At 34.3% G+C, this 23,479-nt stretch overlaps 1 pseudogene; it reads left to right on the top strand.

Annotated features, from left to right (window-relative positions):
- The first annotated feature begins 818 nt into the window (after nucleotides 1–818).
- Nucleotides 819–12,466, top strand: LOC110629649 (annotated as a pseudogene).
- The last annotated feature ends 11,013 nt before the right edge of the window (nucleotides 12,467–23,479 follow it).

The raw sequence follows: 23,479 nt of genomic DNA on the forward strand, positions 1-23,479 counted from the left end.
AATATGTTCACGCATGGAGATTTTCGATGCAGGCTGGGTCTGGACCGACAGGCCGGTCTTTGAAGTATGTTGGTTGGAAGCCGCCAGAAACAGGCTGGGTGGTAGTGAATTCCGATGATAATGCATTGTTGTCAGCAGGAAGGGCAAGTTGTGCAGGTTGTTTTCGAAACAATGAAGGTAGATGACTTTTGGGCTTTCAACGGTTTTTGGGCAATTGTGGAGCAATGGAAGCTGAGCTATGGGGAATATATTATGCTTTAGTATTAGTATGGGATTCAGGGTGGAAGAAGATTGAAGTTCAAATGGATTCTTAACTCGCGTTAAATTTACTTACAGGTAGAAGTGTATGAGTTTTTAGAGTTACTAATTTGGTGAGAAATTGCCGTGATCTTATCAATAGAAGCTGGGAAGTCAAAATGGTAAAAATTTACAGGGAAACAAATGCAGTAGCAGATCGTTTGACTAGTTTAACCATTGGTAATAATTTTAATTTGAAAATTCATTAATAGCCTCCAATTACTATTAAATTTTTACTGAATACTGATAGGTTGGACTTTCATGACCTAAATAAAAAAAAAAAATTTTAATAATTTTTAAAATGTAAAATTTTTTAATTGAGTTATCTGATCAAATCGAAAACTTATCTTAAAAAGAAAAACGTTCGTCGGCTTTGAAACTGTATTTAGGGTCGAGTATTTTGGAGTTTGAATGCGGTTGGTGCCGATCATTACCAAAAAATATATATATATTTGAGAATCGTTTTATTTTTTTTTTTTTCCTAAAAAGAAAGGAAAAAAGGGGGGAAACGTTGTCGTGTCGTCTCGGCAGGAGTCTCTCTTTCCCTGTGGTTTTGAGAGATGGTGGACGCTGTTGCCCCATAAACCAGTGCCAACCGCCACACCACTTACCTACCACTATTGCTTTGAAACGTTCACATCTTCGACATTGTTCCATCTCCTGTAGGCCTTCCTAATCATTCATTTTCATTTTATTCTTTTATTTCACTTTCACTTTATCTTCAATCCACCTTGTAAACATCGTCCTCCTTGCCACTGTCTTTTTTTTTTTTTCCCATTTGCCATCATTGTGAGTTTTTCTTCTCCTCCGTCCTTTATCTTTTTCTGGGTTTTAGTTTTTCTTTCTTGTTTTTTTCCCCTATCTCTTTTAATGCTCGTGTTTCCAGTTTTAGCTCAGTTGGGGTTGTCATTTCGTTTTTGGGCGTTTGACAATATTGTTTAATGCTTCATTTACATCGCTGTTAAAAAGTGACTGCATAGCTCATCTTCTGATTATGGTGCAGTCTTTTTCTGACTTTTTTTTTTTGATCGTTTTGATCATGGTTTTGTCTTTTAGCGAGGCTGGTTATTTAGGTAAAATATAACTTAGGAGTTTGATTTCATCTTTATGAAGGAACGAGGTTGTATAGTTCTTTCATTTTGTATTTTCAGGCCTTTGGTTCCATGTGCAATTAGTGTTTAGTAAAGTTATAATTTAAATTTTCTGCCCATGAAATTATGGTTTTTGATAAATTTGCACTAATGGTTGTATTTAACCGTTAATTTTGTTTATTGAGGGATTATTATTAGGGTTTCAAATTTAAGCACTAAATTGATTCTATTCTATATGGAAATCAAATCCCAGAATTTACCCTCCAAATAAGGAAAGAATTCTTACAAAATCATGCTTCTTTTAAAAATGAAAATTTTTTAATTTAATAAAGAAATGATTTCATCCATTCCAAACAATAAAATTTATAGAAAAAAAACTGAATTGAATTCTCGTGAAATCTTTAATTCCAAACAAGGTATTAGTTTTCATTTTGTTATAGAAATGAGTTTCCATATTCTGTAACTAAATAATTGGTCTGTGTCATTCTTGTAGTTTACTCTTATGTTTGCTTAAATTGTTGCCTTCTTGATGATTTCAGTTGGATTAACAAAATGGATACTGTTACATTCCACGATCAAATTGGGGCTGTTCAGCTCCATATCTGCAGCAAAGATTCAGGCTCTCTTAAGAAATTCAGGAGTTCATCATTGCACTTTATCTCAATGGGTTTTGCTGTAGATGTTAAATTTCTCAGAAAAAGAATCTGCAACTCTAAGCATCACAAAGTGCGTGTGATTTATACATCCTCTTGTCATGCTTCAGTGGTGGACCCTACTTTATGTAACTCACAATCTGCCAATAATTATAATCGGAAGACATCAAGTGAGTTTGCTTAATCTCATTTTAAACTTGATTTTTAGATATAAGATCACACACTGCTTATGGATTTTAATTTGCCCTTTGTTTTATCATCTTTGAATTGTAAAACTGAAGAGTTTGCTTAAAATTAGGACATTTCAAAACTAAGCCTTATTAAAATTCCTTAGTTTTGTTTACTTCTTGGCTTCTGAATAGTTTGTCTAAAATTAGGTTCTTTGCATTTCAATTACTGGTTGGTTCCTTGTTGCATTTGATTGGTTTGATGTTCATCCTCTGTGTTCTGATTAATTTTTGGTTCGGTACTCTTTGGTAGTTGAATCTTCCTTGATATTAATTCGACATGGTGAGTCTATGTGGAATGAGAAGAATTTGTTCACCGGTTGTGTTGATGTGCCTTTAACTAAGAAAGGCATTGAGGAAGCAATTGAAGCTGGTAAACGTATAAGCAACATACCAGTGGACATCATTTACACGTCTACACTTATTCGTGCACAGATGACAGCTGTGCTTGCCATGACTCAACACCGTCACAAGAAGGTATGTGTTCTCATCTTTTACATATAATTGTTGGTTTGAGTTTAGCATGTAACCCCACTATTGTTAGGTATAGTATTCTATTCGAGCTATTTGGATTGGAAGCCCTGGCGGTTGGAAACTGCATGATAAGGACTTTTTTAGCTGACAATAGTCTCCATTCCATTGTGTTCCTGAAGCTCTTTCATTCTTTTGTCTATTTGGTCAAAGGCATCTCTCTATTAATCTTTCTAACTATATCAGCTAGGTTGCAAAAACGTAACCTCTTGCACGCCAGCCAGAATTGACAGCATTCAGTGCTTTAGCTAGGCTTTTCCTAGATGCTATTAAAGATTCTCTTCTAATAATAGTCAATACACATTTAGGAGAAGGAAAGAAACTTGATGATTGATGATATGATTAATCAAATAGCTGAGTTGCATTCCTTTTTTTTTTTTTTTTTAAATTAGTGGTAGAATTATTGTTAGTGTTGACCTGGTTTTGATGGTTTCATAGTGATCTTATTACGTAAGTTTAGGCTGAGTCACAAATCTTGCAATGGAATCACAAGGTTACTAGGTCAAAAACTTGAATTTAGTGTTTCATTCAAAAAGTAAGTTGTAAATGGTGAATTCCCTAGTTGGTATCATCATATGTGTGATAAATAATTAAGGATCAGACTTTTATTGGCAATTTTTTATTATCTTTTCTTATTCATTTATGTTTAAGGAAATACAAAATGATAATTCTTCATGCAAGTAATGTGAACTTCGATTTGTTTGTGTATAGAATGAGGTGTAGCAACTTTAACCAAATGTTATAAAGAACTGGGAAGAAATTGATTAGGAACTGTAAATGCTGTTTACAGAGAATTACATGAGGAATAGCTTCCTTTCACCAAATCAAATGTTTTGTAGCAAACTGTAGAAAGATAATATTTGTTGTATATTACAATAGAGATTACAACCTATTTATACATGAGAGACGGTATCTAAATAGGAAGGAAAATCATGCCTATGAATCAATCTCTAAGATTAAGTAACTAACCCATCTATCAATATTTACTTCCTATATTAACATATTTACTTCCTATAACCTATAACACTCCCCCTCAAGTTGGAGCATAAATGTTAATCATGCCCAACTTGTTACATATATAATCAACTCGAGTTCCATTTAGAGCTTTAGTAAAGATATCTCCTAATTGTTCTCCAGTTCGGATATGTCCTGTTGATTTATCTTTTGTTGGACATTTTCACGAACAAAATGACAATCAATCTCGATGCGTTTAGTCCTCTCGTGAAATACTGGATTGGAGGCAATGTGGATAGCTGCTTGATTATCACACCACAACTTAGCAGGCACCGAATTTGTAAACCCAACTTCTTCTAATAGTTGACGTACCCACAAGACTTCACAAACGGCTTGTGCCATGGTTCGATATTCAGATTCAGCACTAGAACGGGAGACCACATTTTGCTTCTTATTTTTCCATGAGACCAAGTTACCTCCCACAAAAACACAATATCCAGTAGTTGACCTCCTATCAACCTTCGAGCCTGCCCAATCAGCATCAGAAAAGCATTCAATATTTGAGTGCCCATGGTTGCCATAGAATAGCCCTCGCCCTGGGGCCCCTTTAAGGTAACAAAGAATCTGTCCCAAAGCATCCCACTGGGCAACAGTAGGAGATGACATAAACTGACTTACCACACTCACTGAATATGCAATATCAGGACGAGTCACCGTCAAATAATTCAACTTGCCAACTAATCTTCTATACCTTTCAGGATTTGCAAATGGCTCACTGTCTTCTGTGGTAAGTTGAAGGTTAGGGGTCATTGGAGCACTACAAGGCTTAGCATCCAATTTTTCTGTTTCTGCTAACAAATCAAGAACATATTTTTTTTGAGACAAGAAGATACCTTTCTTACACCGCATAACTTCGATTCCCAAGAAATATTTCAATGAACCCAAATTCTTTGTATGAAACTGTGTTTTAAGAAATTCTTTTAGGGATGTGATGCCAGCAATATCACTTTCTGTGATAACGATATCATCCACATATACTACAAGCAGAATTACTCCACTATCAGAATTTCTATAAAACACTGAGTGATCACACTTACTCATTTTCATTCCAAACTGTTGGACCACCACACTAAACCTGCCAAACCATGCCCGAGGACTCTGTTTCAAGCCATAAAGGGATTTTCGAAGTCTACAAACCTTGCCTGACTTCCCCTGAGCAACAAAACCAGATGGTTGCTCAATATAAACCTCTTCCTGAAGATCAACATGAAGAAAAGTATTTTTAATATCCAGTTGATGCAAAGGCCAATCATGTGTAGCTGCCAAGGAAATAAACAATCGAACAAATGCGAGCTTGGCAACTGGGGAAAATGTATCAAAATAGTCAACTTCATAAGTTTGTGCATAACCTTTGGCCATTAAATGGGCCTTGAGGCGAGCAACAGATCCATCAGGATTTACTTTTACTGCAAACACCCATTTGCACCCAATAGCTCACTTTCCTGGGGGCAAGGACATCAACTCCCAAGTACCATTAGTGTCAAGGGCCATCATTTCCTCTTCCATTGCAGCACGCCAACCAGGATGGGACAAAGCCTCAATAACAGTTTTGGGAACTGAAATAGAATCTAAAGCAGTGGCAAAACAACGAGAAGAAAATGATAATTGATCATAAGAGACACAAGCTGAAATAGGATAAGTGCAAGTACGTTTACCTTTGCGAAGAGCAATGGGCAAATCCAAATCAGACAGTGAAGGATTAGTGGGAGCAGGATCTGTCGACAAAGAAGCGGGTAGCGGAGCGGAGTCAGAGTCCTCTAAGCGTATGGAATACACATGAAAGATGGGAGGGCGACCTAGCACATGAGCGAAAGGTGTAGGAGTAGTCTGAGGAGACAGAGAGCGAACAGTGTATAACAAAAGGTCATCTTCCTCACTTTGGGTGTTATAAACAGAGGATGGCAGAAAAAACGGAGTGGACTCAAAAAATGTTACATCTGCAGACATAAGATACCGATTCAGATCAGGAGAAAAACAACGATACCCTTTTTGACGTCGAGAGTAGCCAAGGAAGACACATTTGAGTGATTTGGGATCCAATTTAATAACCTGTGGACGAACATCACGAACAAAACAAGTACACCCAAAGATACGTGGCTCAATAGGAAACAAAGATTTAGTGGGAAACAAAATATTATAAGGGATATCACCATGAAGGATGATTAAAAAACAAGCAGTGGATACAGCATCAGCCCAAAAACATTTAGGTACTTTAATTTGGAATAAGAGGGCTCTGGCTATTTCAAGAAGATGTCGATTTTTTCTTTCGACAACTCCATTTTGTGAAGGAGTGTCAACACAAGAGGATTGATGAAGTATCCCTTTTTGTAACAAATAAGATTGAAATTCCCCAGAGAGATACTCTTTAGCATTATCACTTTGCAATATACGAATGGGAACATTGAATTGGGTTTGGATTTCAGCATAAAATGCACAAAAGATAGAAAATAATTTTGAACGACTCTTCATTAAAAATAACCAAGTAGTGCGAGAGAAGTCATCAACAAAAGTAACAAAGTACTTAAAGCCAGACTTAGACACAGTAGGATAAGGACCCCAAACATCTGAATGTACTAACTCAAAGGGGGACGAAGCCCGTTTATTGACTCGAGATACTGAAGGCAAACGATGATGTTTGGCAAATTGACAAGACTCACAATCTAAAACAGACAAAGAATGAAACTGTGGATATAACTTCTTCAAAGCTGAGAGAGAAGGATGCCCCAAACGATAATGAACATCAAAAGGTGTTAAATGCGTGGAACATGCAAATGATCTAGGTAGTTGCTGATCCAAGACGTAGAGACCCTCTGACTCACGCCCTCTACCAATAATCTGCTTCGTCGAAAGATCCTGAAAAATATAGTGATCAGGAAAGAATGAGACAATAATTCAATGCACGAGTGAGTTTACTAACAGAAAGCAAATTAAATGCGAATTTAGGGAGACATAACACAGAGGATACAGAAAGAGAAGGGGTTAAGTTGACATGACCAAAACCCATGACAAAAGATTTAGTACTATCAGCAAGAGTAACATAAGAAGTCGATGCATGAGACTCAAGATTGGACAAAAGGGTAGAATTACCTGACATATGATCGGTAGCACCAGAATCAATAACCCATTTGGAGGATGAAGACACAAGATATGCAGTAGAGTTACCTGACTCGGCAATTGCAGTGATAGAGGAGGAATTAGAGGATTTCAGAGATGCCTGGTATTGGGTGAATTGTGCATACTCATCTTCAGATATCAAAATCCCCTGATCTGAAGGGGCCTCAACTGCCATATGCGCTATTTGTGTGCGCTGATTCTTATTCTGTAGTTTTTGACATGTCTTCTTAGTATGTCCTGGTTCGCGGCAGTAATAACAAATGATTCCTCCTGAGTCAGAAGTAGAACCTGTTTCCCCAGAACGCTGAGATCTTTTACCAGCATTAAAACCTCCCCTTTGCCCACCTCTATTATTCTGTCTGCCACTGTCATTGCGGCTAACAGGAGCACTAGTGGGGTGTGAAGGAATTGGAGATTCTGTACGCAATACCCTAGTGAACACATCATGTAACGATGATATTTCAGAGTCAGAAAGAATCTGAGATTTAGCTGTCTCAAACTCTGGAGGGAGACCTACAAGAAAGCTCATAACAACCATTTGCTTTCGTTGAGCTTGTTGAGTTTTCACATCTGTACTAAAGGGCATCAATACATTAAGTTCTTCATAAACTCTTTTAAAATCCATAAAATAGGATGTCAAAGTTCTATCATTTTTCTGGGCTCGGTAAAACGCCTTACACACATCATAAATACGGGAAATATTCTCTTTGCCAGAATACGAAAATTCCAAATACTCCATTAATTCTTTAACAAATTTACAGTGATTAATAAGACTAATTACCTCACTATGAATAGAATTTCGAATCTGCAGAAACAAACGAGCATCATCCCTCATCCAATCTCTACGAGTTTCATCAGTTGGAGGATCCTTGGTAAGATGATCATCCATTGCAATACTTTGTAAATAAATACGGATAGTCTTACTCCAATCTAAAAAATTAGATCTATTTAATTTGTGTTCCGTGATTTTAGTCATCACAGGAATCACATCAGTTACGGTGGTTTTAACTTTAGCCATTAGAACAACCAACTCAAAACAATCAAAATAGCAAAGGATCAAAAGAACAGTACCCGTGAACAGTGCCGATGAACAGTACCAAATAAAACACCTCCACCCAACACCCAAACGGCAAACAAACCTCAGATCTGATAAGGGGTCGGTGTGGCGACTCCAGCTATGGTGAGATCCAAATGTTATCCTTTATCGATAACCCAAATGAACGGAGCCCTAAGTCTCCAAAAAAATTTTAAAACTTTACGAGAGAGAAAAGAGAAAAAAAATCTCTACGAGAATGGCTCTGATACCATATAGAAAGATAATATTTGTTGTATATCACAATAGAGATTACAACCTATTTACACATGAGAGACGGTATCTAAATAGGAAGGAAAATCACGCCTATGATTATGCAATCCCTAAGATTAAGCAACTAACCCATCTATCAATATTTACTTCCTATATTAACATATTTACTTCCTATAACCTATAGCACAAACTAACCCAGAATCGCAATGTTCCTATTATGAAGAAATAACAAATACTAAGAAAGAAAGATATCAGACAATCCTTCAGGCTACAAGCAACCTATGAAAAACCCTTTGCCTATCGATAATGTTGAAAATCCGATGCAATCTTCCATGCCTTTCCCCTCCTGTTTACTCCAATTTATAACTTCTCAGCATATGCTTTACTTTAGGAACTTCAGGTAGCAAGTCCTCCCTGATTCCCTCAAACAAATTTGATTCCTTCCTGGAATCCCCCACTAAGTCATTGCTTCCGGAATTCTGTCACTTACAATTCTCTTTTGTGTGTAAACTCTCAATATGTCTGGGCCTCTGTCCCACCTCCTGATCCATATCAGTATTTGTACGTCCCTATCATTATGCATGATGAGAATGAACGTGCAAAAGCATGGAGTCAAATTTTCAGCGCTGATACCAATAAGAAATCTATTCCATTATAACTGCTTGGCAATTGAACGAAAGAATGTAGGTTTGGGTATCTTACATTTACTTTCTCTTCTACATCTGAAATTTGAGGTGGCTGGTAACATAGAATATTGTCCTCCAGGTACGGTGAATTACAAGGTCTTAATAAAGAAGAGACAGCTGAAAGATATGGCAAAGAGAAAGTGCATGAGTGGCGCAGGAGTTATGATATTCCTCCACCAAATGGAGAGAGCTTGGAAATGTGTTCTCAAAGGGCTGTTGCCTATTTTAGAGACAAGGTAATCGTGGTAACATTGATTGCATATCCTTTTAGGTTTAAAACTTTTTTAGGAGGAAAGCTTCTAAATTGAGGAATATATATTGCAGATTGAACCCCAGCTTCAATCTAGAAAGAACATAATGGTTGCTGCCCATGGGAATTCACTAAGATCTATTATTATGTATCTTGACAAATTAACTTCTCAGGAGGTGATAAACTTTTTTGCTTGGGGTTTCTGATTTTTCACATGATACTTTCTGCTCCTTGCTTATGGATAAGTTCCACTTGTTTGGTCAATGTACAGGTTATTAATTTAGAATTATCTACTGGGATTCCGTTACTTTACATATATAAAGATAAAAAATTTATTAAGAGGGGCAGTCCTGTTGGACCTACAGAAGCTGGTGTTTATGCTTATACTAAGGTATCAACTCCCTTTTACTTGTTATTCCTGGGTTTATGGGTTGTTATCATATTTTGTTTGGTCTCTTAGAATCTTTATGGTTGGTGTTGATCAATTATCATCTGAAGATTGGAAAATTGTCTATTTTGAATTGCATAAGTGCACTGATGGGTCTTGCAAGTGCTTAAAGATTTCATTTGTTGTCTTTCATTTATTTATATATTACCTGAGATTTTATGTTAGGGAAGGGGTAGATGTCCTGGTGGGCAAGGTGTGTCAGCATTAGTTCAACCCTTGCCACAATTATGATCCTTGAATTTTGTCTAATTTTTTCACCATAATAACATGGGAAAATGAAAAATCAATTTTCCCTGCAATAATGACAAATCTAAATGATTTGATCTGTTCATAGTTTACTATTTCCGCTTGACAATTATGAAAATTCAATTACGAAATTTAGGAATAGTGAAATAGGCACACTAGGACAAACAATAGTGGAATAGATGTCCATGATAGAGTTGAAGGAGCAAAAAATGGCTGAAATCCTGTCTCAGGGACTTGTTTCGGACAAGAACATGATTTGTTGAACAAAATAAAATTAATTCAATGCAATTTGGTGCAAAGCTGTAAAAAATATTGCACAATTCTATAATTTCAGTTAACATTGTCTTTTATTTATTTTTAATTTTGAATTTTCTTTCAAAACATTCTGCATGCTCCAATGCGGGTTTTAACTTCCGGTACATGTGTATGAGCTTATTGATAGATTAATCCCTTGTGTTTGCTTTCTAGAGAATGTTGTCATCATCTTTTTGGCTAGATTCGACTAAATGGTTTTATACATGTATCCATTTGTAACGTTCCCCTTCTCATAAGTTCTTGGTAAAACCGTACTGCCTACCATATTTTTTTATCTGCAAGTGAAAAAAAAGGTAATTTACATCCAAGTCCCTGAATTTTAGTAAAACCCATAAGTTAGTCCCTATTTAAAGTTTGTGTAACAATTAAATCCTTGAGTGTTAAATCCATTAAACAAATTGGTAATTTTGTTAAAAATAACATTAATTTACGGTTAATTAATTTTCTAATGACAGAATCACCCTTAAACAATTATAATATTTTCTTTCCCTGACCTTCTCCATTATTGACCACCTGCAACCACTAGAGCTTATAGCCATGGCATTTTCATGCATCCTAACCTCACTCAAACAAGGCAAGCTACATCCTGTTGAACAAAAGTCAATGAAGCACATATGCTATGGCAGCAACTGAGCCCAAAATTATTTTCCCGGTCATGACCCATTTTGTAGTTCCCCAGAGCAATTGGGTTCCATAGCCGAATTCATAACCAGCAGAAATGCTGAGATCTAAACACCATTTAGATCTCCCAAGTATCCACTAAAGGTTCAAAATGTCAATGTTCTCTATATTTAGACAATATGCACAAGCGTCTTCAAAGTTTTGGCTGAAAGAACTACAGCAGCAAGAAGTGAATAGATTTTCCACATTCTTTAAACAAAATGATTTTAGGTACTGAAAAATCCCAAAAGAATAGTTTCCTTTTCAACAATAACCATTCCTAAGTTCTAGTTTTTCAGTTCAGGAGTTTGATGACTTGTAGAGGGAGTTGTAACGAAGAGAGATGGTGGTTGCAGGTTATAGGGGTCAAGGAAATAAAAGACTATTTAATTTTTAAGGGTAATTTTGCCATTAAAAAATTAATTAATGGAAAATGGTCTTGTTTTTAACAAAAGGGCTAATTTGGTTTAATAGATTTAAAACTTGAGGACTTAATTGTTACATAAAATTAGAATAAGGACTAACTTGTAGGTTTTACTAAAATTAAGGGACTTTGCTATAAATTACCCAAAAAACAGAGATGATACTCAGCCGTTGTTTTCATTTCTTTTATGAGCAGCACCAATATCATCTCTTTTTACTGCCTACCGTGGCGAAAACCATTGGTATATTTTGCCCTGTGCTAAAAGTTGAAAAAAATTTAGGGGTTAATGGCCAATAAGATAGTGTGCCAAGTTAGTTGGGATAGGTAAACAAAGTTGGTACGATGTGTTCTCCATCATTTTGTTTTTAAGGCTCCGTTTGTTTCACAAAAAATATTTTTCACACAGAAAACATTTTTCACGAAAAATATTTTTCAAATACAAATTATTTTTCGCAAGCAAACAGAGGCCAAGTGTCACAAATTTCTTCTTTATCTTGTGTACTTTGTTATTTACGCGATATGACTTGTAATGTTGGTTTCATGTCCTGAATATTGCTTGATAGTAGTTTGATTTCCATTTATTTGGCCATCTATCAACTCTTCTGTTCATTGTTCATACACCACAGACATATATTTCATCTGTTGACTTTTTTCTCAATGCAGAGTCTAGCCCTTTATAGACAAAAATTGGATGAGATGTTTCAGTGAACCTGTAAAGAACAGGTAAACCTCATTGATGCTAATTTGAGTATATACCATCATATTCAAACATCAGTTTTTGCTATCTGATTTGATAGTCTAACGAGTCAAAGTTGCTGCAAATTTAATAAACCCTTGTCAATTTTGCAGGAGACACACAATCTCTCTCTCTCTCTCTCCTTTTTTTTTTGTTTTTTTTCTCCTTGGGGTCCTTCAAGAGGTCATAGTGTGAACAAAGCTTACAATACGTAATTATGAAATGGTTGTTCAGTGATTTTTTAGTGCACACCTGGAGCCGAGATATATATATATATTGTTCTAATCTTGCTGGAGTAGTTTATTAATGCGCATGAGAGCAGTTATTTAATGTAGATGATAAACTTGAATATAGTAAAAGAAGACAGAATTGTTATCTGTCAACATAAAAAGAATTGTTGATCGCCATTATAGTTTTGTGTGGACTGTGGGTTAACCATTCAATTTAATCATAAATTTTCGTCTCTCTCTAACAATTTTTTGGATCGAATCTTGGAAATCTATTCTCAGATCTGTTCTTGATGATAGATGTTTGAGTATTATTATTATTACTTTTTTTTTCTGAGTAGGAGATCGGCAAGTCTGCTAAGAAAGTCTCTTTTATATCATGAAAGACGCAGCCACAACTTGTCTTTTAAAGAAGGAAAAAACTTGGTATTTATTTTGACCAATAAAAGATGGTAAATCCAAATATCACTTATATGATGGTAAAGTCTCTTTTTTTTTTAATTTCACTTATATGATTGAAATTATGTATTAGACTATTTAAATTTAGATAAAATAAAAGTTAAACTTTAGAAATAAAAATCTTTTATGAATGAATTTATATTTTTTAATAGATTTTATGTACTATTTAAATTTAAAAAAAGATAAATTTTAGATTTAGAAAATATGAATTTAATTAATAATAGACTAAATAATTTAAATTTAAAGAATCTTAAATACAAATCAAGTATTGTGTTTATGAATAATAGAATAAAATACTAAAATTTATTAAAAAAAAGTAATAGGTTAGAATATTTAAATTTAAATAAAAAAATAAATAAATTTTAATAGTAAACCATTAGTTATGTTATTTCAGTACTATTTTCTTATTAGATATATATGCTACAACTATAATAGGAAGAAGAGTTTTTCTTTTGTAATAATATCATTAAAAGTCGACTATCTCATAGTAAGACTAAATAATTAATTGTTGAATTAGATTGAAAGATATATTTATAAATATTAAAAATAAAGTCATTACAAATATATTTCAATCAATAAAAAAATAGATAATAATTATTATAATAGTTTATTAATTTTTTATTAAATTTTTTTTAAATATATTTATTTCATATGTTTTATTTTTTTTAATAACTTATTTAAACTATATATTCTTCATACATTATTGATTTCTTTCCAGGGAGTTCATACTCAACAGATAGTTCTAAAAAGCCTTAACTCCCTTGCTATCGCTACACCAACAATCTCCCAACCTACGGCTCTAACCTCACCTCAGTTTAACTTTTGATATTGTACATTCTCACTATATAACACAATACCCATTAATCTATCACGAGAGAAGCGCTTAGGTATTTTTCCAACAGTAGAGACTCAAATCCAACTCTGAATCAAATAAGCAATTGGACTCATACACTGATCTGCTGGTTCTTGTCAATCCCATTCACACTGAAGCCCCAACTTAGTGTTACTTCACAATTCCCAAAAATCTCAGAATCATCATTCATCCTCCTCTTCTCAACCGGTTTGCAGAGATCATAAAATCTATCTCCTAGCAACTCCAAAATCTACGTTGACTTGCAAAGCCATCACAGAGCTCAGGCTACGTGCGTGTTTTCTACATTATATTTTAGTCATCCATTTCCTTGTACAAATTGCTTTTAGATCACTCGGATGAGATTGACTTTGAACATGAGTTGATTCTGTTAATTGCACTCTCTTTATTCATGGACATTGTTTTTTCATGATTGGTTTATAGTTGGTTGAGTTTGGGTCTTGCTCTACTGCTTATGTAATTTATGTATATGGTTTAGATTCTGAAGTTTGAATGATTACTGGAATTTGATATTATGTTTGTGGGTTGAATAAATTGATGTTAGGGCTCGAGTTCTATTAACTGCTTTATGCTGAAGTTGCAAGTGTTGGGCAACGCACTTTAAAATAACAAAATTAAAATATTGTAGAAAAAAAAAACACATAATAATAATTTTAATGTGATTTACCTTTAATTTTGAGCTATGTTCACAAAATAAATTTTGAACAATCTTTTTATTATAAAAATAGTAGATATAAAGGAAATTACGTTTACAAGATAAACTTTGAATAATTTGTTTACTATAAAAATAGTATATTAAAAAAGAGAGATTATAAATGAAATTTACCCATGGCACTCAAAATGTTTTTCGGAATATTCATAATATATATATATATATATATATATATATATTTTGTCACTCCCCTTTAAAATGTAATCCTTTAAATTACCTTTTTTTTTTCAGAGCTAGAAGCTCTAGAACACTAAAGAAATTCTCAAAGTACTAAAAGGAGATTTACTTTTCTTATTTATGTATGGAGAGCTACTTGTCACCCCGATTTATAAGCAGAGATGATGCCCATTTTCAACTTGCCATTAAATGGCATGGAATGCAATTCAATGCATTTTGCACCCGCTTTGCTTTTTGTTTTTGTATATATATTCATCATTTACGTGAAATATGCATGTTGGAGAACCCACATAATAATTCTCTCCCTCCCCACTGCATGAAGCCTCTACAATTCCAACCGCTAACCAATAATATTAAAATTTTTTTCTTAGTTAGAATCTTGGTTAATATATTTGATCCATTTTCTTCTATATAAATCTTCTTAAGCAGTAGATACTTCATCTCCAATATATTTCTGATCTAGTGATATTTTATATCAACGTGCTTCCATCTTGAATAGAAGGAATTCTTCCCAAAGTGAATAACACTTTAATTGTTACAGAATAACTTATATTTTCTTTGCTGGAGACCAAGTTCATTCAAGAACTTCTTTATCCATAGCAACTTTTTACATGCTTCAGTTGCTGTAATAGACTCTACTTCAGTAGTGGAAAGAGTAACATACTTTTGCAATTTTGGCTACAATAATACAACTCCCCTAAAAATATAATCAAATATCATGATATAGACTTTCTCGAATCAACATCGCGTCTATATCTCCATTTGTATAGCCAACTAGTACAAGTTTACTGCTTCCAAAATATAGGCATACTTTGGAAGTATTACGAAGATACTTCAAAATCTATTTTACTACAGTCCAATATTTTATTCCTAGATTTGAAAGAAATCGACTTACTATTCCGATTGCATGAGTAATATCTGGTCGTGTGCATACCATGGCTTACATTAAGCTTCTAACTGCTGAAGCATAAAGAACCTTATCCATTTCTTTTCTCTTTTCAGCTGTAAAAGGGCTCTATTTTGAACTCAGATTAAAGTGGTTAGCAAGAGGACAATTAACTGCTTTAGCATGCTCCATATTAAACTACTGAAGTTTTATCTATATGTACTTCTCTTGTGAACAACCATAGCCTCTTGGTGCATCTATCTCTAATTACCTTCATGCCAAGAATATGTTTTGTTGGCTCTAGGTCTTTTATGGAAAAAACTTGCTTAATTGCTTCTTTAAGGTCTCAATTCTAGAGATATTCTGACCAACAATCAATATATCATCCATATAGAGAAAAAGGATGATAAAATTAACATTAGATAATTTTTTTACAAATACACAATGGTCGAAGTAGTATTCTGATAACCATGCTTCCCTATAATATACTCAAACTTCTTATATCACTGTATTGGTGCTTGTTTCAAGCCATATAAGTTTTCTTTAGCTTGCAAACATACTCGCTTTTTCTTTCTTCTTGAGACCTACTAGCTACTTCATATTTATCTCTTCCTCCAAATCTCCATGAAGGAAGATAGTTTTTATAACCATTTGTTCAATCTCTAGATCAAGAGTAGCTTCTAGGCCTAACACTAATCAAATGGATGTCATCTTTATCATCGGTGAGAATATCTCTTTAAAATCAATGCCTTTATTTTAGTAGAAACCCTTAACAACAAAGCTGGCTATGAATTAAAGATGAAGACTGTATTCATCATGCTTGATTTTAAATACCCATTTATTCTTTAAAGCTTTCTTCCCTTTGGGTAGCTAGCAGCTCAAATGTTTTGTTCTTATGCAAGAGCTTCATCTCATCTTGCATGTCCTCAATCCTTTTGTTGGTGTTTGTCCTCTGTGGCTTCTTCAAAAACTTTATAGTTCTCCCCCATCAGTCAGCAACACGTATTGGGCCCTAGAGTATCTAATAGAGGGTTGTCTAACTCTTCTAGATCTCTTTTGTAGAATTGGAGAAGCTATAAGTGCTGGTAATTGAATATGTAATATCCAGGAGCTTAATGTGGGAAAGCTTCCCACATCGGCAAATTACCAATTAAGTTGGTAATATATAAATTCTAACTTAGAAACTACTAAATAACTTAGGTTAACCATTTTGGATCGAGTGAAAAATGAGGCCAAAAGTTATTTGGATTAGTTTGGACCAGGCTGTTACAATTAGTATGGAGTTACCCTGGGTCAAAAAAATTATGCGGAGCTAGTGGGCTTGTGAGAAAAGAGCTACCCATGCCAAACGAGGTGGAGCCACCCGAGACACTAGCGAACCACAATACCTGAGGATCCGCTCCTGGTTTAGCAAAATTTAGTGGAAGAGAGTAATATCCAGCAGCTTAGTATGGGAAAGATTCCCATATCGGCAAATTACCAATTAAGTTGGTAATATATAAATTTTAGCTTAGAAACTACTAAATAACTTAGGTTAATCATTTTGGCTAATTGAAATCATATGATTCATCTTCAATGGGAGCATTATCTGCTTCAAGTTGATTTTTCTAAACTATATCTCTAACTTGTCTTAACACCTCAGTTGGAGGAATAAACTCTAGATCTAATGAGTCACCATCAATTCCTAGGATAATTTTCTGATCCTTGTTAATATCCTTGATGGTCTCATTTTCAACAAACACTACATCATAACTCTTTACAAGCCTTTATTGAACTAGATTATAAAATCTGTAGCTAAGTTGAGCTTGACCATACCCAATGAATTACATTATTGTGTCTTGACATCAAGTTCGGATCTTTCTTAACCACAAATGATCATAGGAGATTTTCTTTCCCGAACAGATTCTCTTTGGAGTTTTATATTGCGGAGGAACATAGAGTGAGCAATTCAATACATAAATTGCTGCAAGTAGAGCTTTACCCCAGAAAGACTTATGTAACTTTGAATGTGAGAGTAAACATCTAACTCTCTCCACCAAAGTCTTGTTCATCCTCTTAGTCAAACTATTCAAATGGGTCATCAAAAATAGAAAGACAAGGAGGGAGGGGGAGAGGGAGAGAGAGAGTGTGCAACAACCTATTTAAGCAAAAACTTGTACCAAAAACTTTTTTTTTTCACAACCCATAGCTCCTTTCAACAATAGCTTCACACATTGAACTCCACCTTATTTCCTTTCTCATTAAAAGTTATCAATCGTGAGGGAGATGAGGGAAATTTGGTGGCAGCTGAAACCCATAATTTCAACTTGAAGTTTCAACTAATTTCTTGAATATATGAAATTAGCAAAAATAGGAGAGAAGGGACATCAACTATTAGTATTCTTGGTAGTTTCATCTTGTATGGTTTCTACAATCCAATTTTTTTAACTTCCAATTATTTATTTGTTTGATTCTGTTGGTGTCTTTAAGCTCTAACTTTCTATTGTTAGTTAGATTGATATGGATTTGTCTCTTATTAGCTTGCTGAATACAAAATGTATGTTATATAATTATTTATTATTGGCTAAACTCTTTTAAATATTGAAAATTGCTTCTTGTTAGGCTTTTATGCAAATACATATATATATATATATATATATGTTTGTATGTACATATATAGCTTAATTAGTGCAATAGGAGGCTACCAAATGCTTGTTAAGATGGATAAACTTTGATTATTATACTTAGAGTTGTTAAGCATTATGTCCATACTTGTATAAAAAAAATTGATAGCAAGTATGGATGAACATTTAATCTTGTCATGAATCTTTGCTTAGAAAGTATAGAATGATGTAGAGTTTGACCAGGAGAACTTCAATGGTAAAATAATGAAAATAGTTAGAGTGTTCTTGCCTATATCAAATTGGTTAATTGAGACATTATTACTAACGTAAGATTATCAGACACTTCTATTTTTAATTACAAGAGCTTACATTCAGAATTGATTTTAAGTCTAGTTTCTTACTCGCTGTCTAATAGCTGCTTAGCAGCAATATCTCAAGATTGTGAAAAGATGTTTTATTTTTATTTATTTTTTTTATCTATTGCTTTGAGTCCTTAACTCTAGTTTTCTTTTTCCAAAATTACTTTGCTCATATTCTAGTTGAAATCAATGGTACTATTTGCGCTTTAGCTAATCAAATCATTAGATGAGCTCATACTTTTCTTTTTCCAAAATTACTTTGCTCATATTCTAGTTGACATCAATGGTACTATTTACGCTTTAGCTAATCAAATCATTAGATGAGCTCATACTTGAATTGTTCCTTGATAATTCTTTTATATATATATATATATATATATATATATATATTTCTTATTATGTGTTGCAAATAGAGAAAAGAAAAATCCATTATTATCTCAGGTATTAGTAAATCTCAATAATTTAATTATTATTGGTTCATTTTTCTTTTCTTTCTTGAAATTATGTTACAGATATGTGGTTTTTTTTTTACAGAGGAATCAATAGTACTAAAGTACTCTTTTATTTATTTATTTCTTTTATTATAGAGTATTCTAGTTAAAATGGTTGATATTCTTGTGAATTCTTAACCTGATTATATTCAGTAATTGGGTATCTTTAAATAGGAGTATACAAGCCTATCTAAAGTGATTAGTTATAAGAGATAAATACAAGTTGTTACAAAACATTTAAATCGTATATCCTATACCCTTATCAGGCCTCATCAATTTGAGCTTCCTTTAGCAAAGGTCGAATTGTCAAATTGAACATAAGCGCTCAATGGCGTGCTTTAGGTAGCAGTTTTGTCAAAATGTCAGCTAGCTAATCTTTGGAACAAATAAATTTGACTTGAAGCTCTTTCTTTTGTACCTTGTCACGAACAAAATGAAAATCAACTTCCAAATGTTTGGTCCTTACATGAATATCTGGATTGACAGATAAATATATTGCATCGATATTATCACACCACAAGTTGAGTGTTTGTATGGAAAAATATCCGATATCACGCAATAATGCTTGAATCCAGGTTAATTCTGTGGTTGCAAGTCCAATTGCCTGATATTCTACTTCAGTTGAAGACTTAGCCACTATTTGCTATGTCTTAGAATTCCACGAAATAAGATTTCGGCCCATAAAGATTGCGAAACCTGTTGTAGATTTTCTATCGTCAAGATTAGTTGCTCAGTCGGCATCAGTATACATATTCAACTCTGTACTTAAGGATTTCGTCATTAGTAGCCCATGAGAAATGGTATCCTTTAAGTACCTTAAAATACGCTTAACAAAACTCCAATTGGTTTCAGTTGGAGCATGAAGGAATTGAGAAACTTTATGAACCGAAAAGCATACCTCAGGTCTTGTAAGACTTAAGTACTGCAAACCACCAACTATACTATGATACAAAGTGGGATCAGAAAACAAGATACCTTGCTCAGTTGTCTGTTTGTCTTTTGAATGAGCTGGTATTGAAATACCTTTGCAATCAGCCATGTTTGCTTTATGTAACAAATCCTAGATATATTTTTGTTGAGTTAATAATAATCCTTCATCCGTCCAAATCGCTTCCATACTAAGAATATATTCTAATCTCCCCAAATCTTTTAGCATGAATTCGGTTTGAAGAGATTGAATAAGTTGATACAAAATATTGGTATCTATTCCTGTTAGAAGGATTTCGTCAACATATATAAGAGCAAAAATAACGACATCATTCTTTTTAAACTAAAACAATGATGGATCAGTAGAGGAAGCACAAAAACCATGAGCAAGTAAAGCAGAAAAGAGCCTTTTATACCATTATCTTAGTGCTTGACGAAGACCATACAATGATCTTCGCAAGCGACAAACGTAATCAGGCTTAGTTTTATCTTGAAAACTAGGGGGTTGTTCTATAAAAATTGCATCTTTTAAATCACCATAGAGAAACGCGCTAGACACATCTAACTGTTTAACCAACCACCCGCTAGAAATAACTAATGATAAGATTATCCGAATAATAATAGGCTTTACTATAGGAGAGAAAGTCTCAAAGTAATCAATCCCAGGTCTTTGATGAAAACCCTTAGCTACAAATCTTGTTTTGTAGTGATCAATGCTACCATCCGCTTTTTACTTTATTCGAAATACCCACTTGCACCCAACAATATTCTGTGCATTACTGCAAGGTACTAATTCCCCGGTTCCAGTCTAAAGTAGAGCATTTAACTCTTGAATCATTGCCTCTTGCTACTGAGAGCTCTTAACTGCTTGAGTATAGCAAGTTGGAATGAAGGAAGAAATTCCTGTAGCAACATGACCTTGAGGTGACCAAGGAACCCGTGGTTTTAAAGTCCCAGTTTCTTATCGTGTTATCATGGAATGGAGCTTGGCTAGTTGAGAGTCATCTAGAGGTGAAGGTTGATTTGGTGGTACATTGAAATCGGTGGTAATTAGTAATGGAGTAGAAGAAGAAACAGAATCAATTCGATGCTCGTTTTGGTCACTGGTTTGCAAGTTGGCTGGAATGAGATTCAAGGGGGGCATTCAAATTGAAGGAGAAGGAAGTGATTGGGTGGGGTCATGGTTTAATGAAACAGTGGGGATTGAGGTTGTGTTTTGGTTTAATAAAATGGTAGGGATTGAGGGGAGTGATGCTGTGCGTTTTGATTGAGCACCAAGAATTCCAAGTTGGGAAGTTTATTGATAAATCAGTACTGGTGGTAAAGGGATTGACATTGGCTGAACTTGTTCAATTGATCTCGTGCCATTATCATCAAGTTTCTGAAAAGGGAACACCTGCTCAAAAAATAAAACATGATGTGAGATAAAGATTCGGCTGGAAGAAATATCAAGACATGTATACTCTTTATGGACCTTATTGTATCCTAAGAAGACACAACAAGATGATTTTGGTGCAAATTTATGAGGTGAATATGCCTTTAACCATGGATAGCATAATAAGCCAAAGACCCTCAATTCATCATAATTCAGTTTGACATGAAACAAAATTTCATAAGGAGTTTGATTTTGAATTTTTGTTGATGGTAACCGATTTATGGTGTAGACAGCCGTATCAAATGCATAGGTCCAATAGGAGTACGGTACTGAAGCATGATGCATTAGAGCACGACCTAACTCAATAATGTGCCTATGTTTCCGTTCAATATAGCCATTTTGCTAAGGTGTATGAGGACAAGATACACATTGATTTATACCATTTTCATGGAGATATTTAGTGAGAGACCGAAATTCACTCCCCCAATCTGATTGAAAGTTCTTAATTGGTAAGCCAAAATATTTTTCTACTAATTCTTGAAATTGAACAAATATAGAAAAGACATCAAATTTGTTTTTCAGAAAATATAGCCAACTATATTTGCTAAAATAGTCATAAAACATCACATAATATCGATAGCCATCAATAGAAATGACAGGAGAAGGTCACCAAACATCAAAACAAATTAACTCGAGGGGTTGCTTTGCATGAAAATTTGATTCAGAAAAGGGCAATTTATGTGATTTGCTCACATGAAAAGCATGATAAATATGAAACAGTTTATTCGAATCAAATGAAAGTTTATTAGTTCAAAGAACATGATTAACAACTTTAAAATTGGCATGTCCTAAATGTTCATGTCGTAAAGAAACTGTCGTCAGAAATGCTTTAGGTGAAAAGGATCGAATTGGCTTCATGGAAAATAGATACAATCCATCCTTACTCGGGCCTTGGTAGAGCACCTGTGACTCGCGGTTGTCGAAGCCGGTCAAAAATAACCTTTCCGGTTATCAACAATATTACTACTGCAGATAGTGGTAAAGGATCGAATCCACAGAGAATTGAAAAACTTACATATTCTTCTTATCAAGACCAAGAAAATTAACTGAAACTAAAATAAACTGAAAGAGAAATAAACTGAAACGAGATAAACTGAAAGAAAATAAATTGAAAGTAAAATGGGGGGGTTTTGAGATTGATTTAATTGATCTAATTCTGAAAGCAGTAAAAGTAAAGCGAATAATAAAAATAAAGGGAATTCAATAATTAAAAAGCTCTAGTTGAAGAGTTGGATCCACTTCAGTTATTGGGATTGATCATTGAAACTTATATTCTTTTGATTGATTTAATAGATTAGTTATGGAGATGGAAAACGTTTCTCACCACCATGTCTCTCCTTAATCATAAACCAATTAGGGAACGTCCTCTAATTAATTACTAATTAACAAGTTGCCAAGGAACATCCTTGGGCCTTAGGCATCAAAACAACTGTCAATTGCAATAAGAGATAGAGAGAGCCAATCCTAGCTACTCAAACGCATGAGATGTTGCTAGATCATACAATTTTCTTAGTTTCTACACCAAATGTGTTGAGAAATTCCGAGATTATTGTAACCCAAATTGCGCAGCGGAAAATAAAAATCTTGAACTTCCTTTTCCCAGAATCCGAGTGCTTCGTTTATTTCATAAGAAGGATGTGAGACTAACCTATTAGTCTCGTCGAGAAGATACAATGGCGGATTGATGGTGCTGCTTTTTCAAACGAACACCCTCTATGGTATCCACACGAACGTCTTATATCCTTCTAGAGTGCTAGCTCTCTCAAAGATAGATAGATTATGTGCTCCACAATCTGCAGCCTTTTAGACTGAGTTTTCTCAAAAAACATCGCTCCTAAATTCGTAGAAAGAGTATTTATATGTTTCAGTCTTTTATTTTCACACAACTCCTTTTCCTAAAAGGAGTTGTGTTTTTCCCGCAACTTCTTTTCCTAAAAGGAGTTGTGTTCATAACCCACTATCACGATCTTGCAAATACTCAAATATCTTATTTGATAGAGTTCTTTATCTGTAACAGTTATAGATAGACTGCAGATCTTTTATGTAACGACCCAAAAACCGGACCGCTACCGGCGCTAGGATCTAGATCGGCTTAAGGCCGCTGGGACCCGTAGCAAGCCAAACATACATCCTGTATACCTGTTAAATCCCATACATGATCAAACATATACATAAAACATTAAACTTTTTCATTCATTTACCAAGCTTAACCTGTGCATGCACAATTCATAAGCATAAAACCCCACATTGGAGCCCTCATCAAATGCTCCAATGGGGCAACATATCATACATTAAGCTTGGTTTACATAAACATCAATAAATCATTTCCTTAAA

This window comes from Manihot esculenta, chromosome 13 (genome assembly GCF_001659605.2).
Source record: "Manihot esculenta cultivar AM560-2 chromosome 13, M.esculenta_v8, whole genome shotgun sequence".
NCBI classification, from domain to species: domain Eukaryota; kingdom Viridiplantae; phylum Streptophyta; class Magnoliopsida; order Malpighiales; family Euphorbiaceae; genus Manihot; species Manihot esculenta.